The 1,909-nt window shown below is 55.7% G+C and overlaps 1 long non-coding RNA gene across 2 annotated transcripts; it reads right to left on the bottom strand.

The window, feature by feature from the left end:
* Positions 1-75: 75 nt before the first annotated feature.
* Positions 76-1,322, bottom strand: LOC108510240. Of its 2 annotated transcripts, none has more exons than XR_001878763.1 (4): positions 968-1,322; positions 464-580; positions 282-339; positions 76-166 (listed from the first exon to the last, which is right to left on the bottom strand). It is a non-coding gene; the product is annotated as an uncharacterized LOC108510240 (long non-coding RNA). The 2 variants fall into 2 exon arrangements; XR_001878764.1 differs by having other exon boundaries at positions 464-575.
* Between the last annotated feature and the right edge of the window lie 587 nt (positions 1,323-1,909).

The following is a 1,909-nucleotide window of genomic DNA, read 5'->3' as shown; positions in this document are numbered from 1 at the left end:
GTTTTACCCCAAATCAGCAAGTCTGGGAAGGCCCCGATTCTATCGGGTTTTACCCCAAATCAGGGGTAATTATGTCCCTAATTAAGGTACTCACAGGGCAGTGAAGAGGTTGAGGGGGTTGTAGCCCCACACACTCGAAGCTCATCAGTGCCATGGCCAGCAGGTCCTGCAAAATGGGGAGAAAAACAGCCATTTGGGGCAAAAAAGAGCAGCTAAATTCAGGCAAAAATAGTGGTTTTATACAAGAAACATAATAACAAGGTGCTTTTGGCAGGACTGACCTCGCTGGAGACCCCGCAGCAAACGTCGGTCGGGAGGAATTCCTTCATCAGGGTTTCCCTGGGGAGGAGAAAAACAACATAAAAGTGATTTTTGGGGGGGAAAACCACCGAGTTTGGGGGTTTTGTAACCCAAGGGGGTGGTTTTTTCCCCATTTTGGGGGGATTTAGGGGTTGTTTCTTACCCGGGAGGGCGAAGAAGGCGTCGGGTTCCCCTCGGTGCAGGTGGAGAAATTTTGGGTTAAAAATGGCGAAAAATCCTTGGTTAAAAAAAATAAAGGGTGGGAGAAAGGGAATCTGTACTAAGGAAAGAAAAAGAGAGGTGAAATCCTGGGTCAAAAAAGGAAAATGGGGAGAATTTTCATACCCGCTTTAGTACATTCTGCTGTTAAAACAGTTTATTTGCACCCAGAGGCACCAAAATTTGGCTCCCGTGAGGTAAAAGGTGGATAATTGTCTCTCCCTCCTCAGGGGATTTTCCAAGGAAAGAGCACTTAAAAGGGCTCAAAAACCCTTCAATTTGCCACCTCTCCTTTGATGCCAAGGCGGAATTAAACAGACACAGGACAAGGGCACAGCACAGCCCTCAAAGCTGGAAACCCCTCCTTCAAATCCCCCTTTCCTCGCCACAATAAGACAAAAACAAGGGGGAAAAATTAAGGAAAAAATTATTTAAAGGTTGTTTTCACCTCAGAGCGTGAGGGCACAGCGTCTCCTGGGCATCCTGGGCAAAGAAGGGTAAATTCACCTCACGGCGGCCGCTTTTCCCTTCAGGAAAAGGGAAAAGTGGAAAAGGCGGGAAAACCCCCTCAGGGCCTCCGGCCCTTTCCCGCCTTTTTCCCTCAGGGGAGCGGGGGGCGGAGCCACGATAAACCCACCCCAACTACGTCTTCAGCCAATCATAAGGCGGAGAAAGTACTAAGCCACGCCTCTTTCCCCGCCCCCTCAGCTGCCGCTGTCTGTCAACGGCAAGGAGGCGGGACTCTGGGCGATGTCAGCCAATCAGAGGCGCGGAGCGCGGAGGCGACACCGCTGATTGGCTGAGCGCCGTGAGGGGCGAAGTGTGAAGGGTGGGGCGGCCGCGGCGCCGCGCGAGGCGTTTGGGGGTTTGCGAGGGAATAAAGGGGCACGAAGCCTCGAGTGTGAGGCGAGGCGTGGAAAAAAAGGCGAAAAAAGTCAACTCCCGGCTCAGCTTGGGCGCCCCCGGGGACTGAAGGGGGTCGTTCTCCCTCGCCCGCGCCTCCCCTCCCATAGCAACAACCGCCGGCCAAGCGGCGTCGCGCGACGAATTTTTCTGATTGGCTGAGCAGGGCCGGGACTGGCCAATCAGCGCGAGACACGGGACCCTCGGCGTTCCCGCCCCCACCGGCTCCGACTGCGGGGCGGCTCGGGCCGTACCAAGTACGGGCATGCGGGGGGGAACGCAGCGGGTTTGCTGAGTTTCCTGGCCTCCTGCGCCGCGCAACGGGAGAAAAAGGGGTCATTAAATATTTCTAGAGAGAGGAGCCGTTGTTGCGGGGAGCGGTGTGTGGGGGGGAGCTGGGAGGGAGCGAAATCCCTCAATCCTCCCCTCCCCGCGGGCAGCGGGTGGTGCGGGCCGGGCCGGAAGTGAGGTGTCTCGCGCCGCGGCG

The sequence above is a fragment of the Lepidothrix coronata genome, unplaced genomic scaffold (assembly GCF_001604755.1).
Source record: "Lepidothrix coronata isolate B3197 unplaced genomic scaffold, Lepidothrix_coronata-1.0 Scaffold565, whole genome shotgun sequence".
Classification (NCBI taxonomy): Eukaryota; Metazoa; Chordata; class Aves; order Passeriformes; family Pipridae; genus Lepidothrix; species Lepidothrix coronata.
This window is presented reverse-complemented; position numbering and strand designations above follow the sequence as displayed.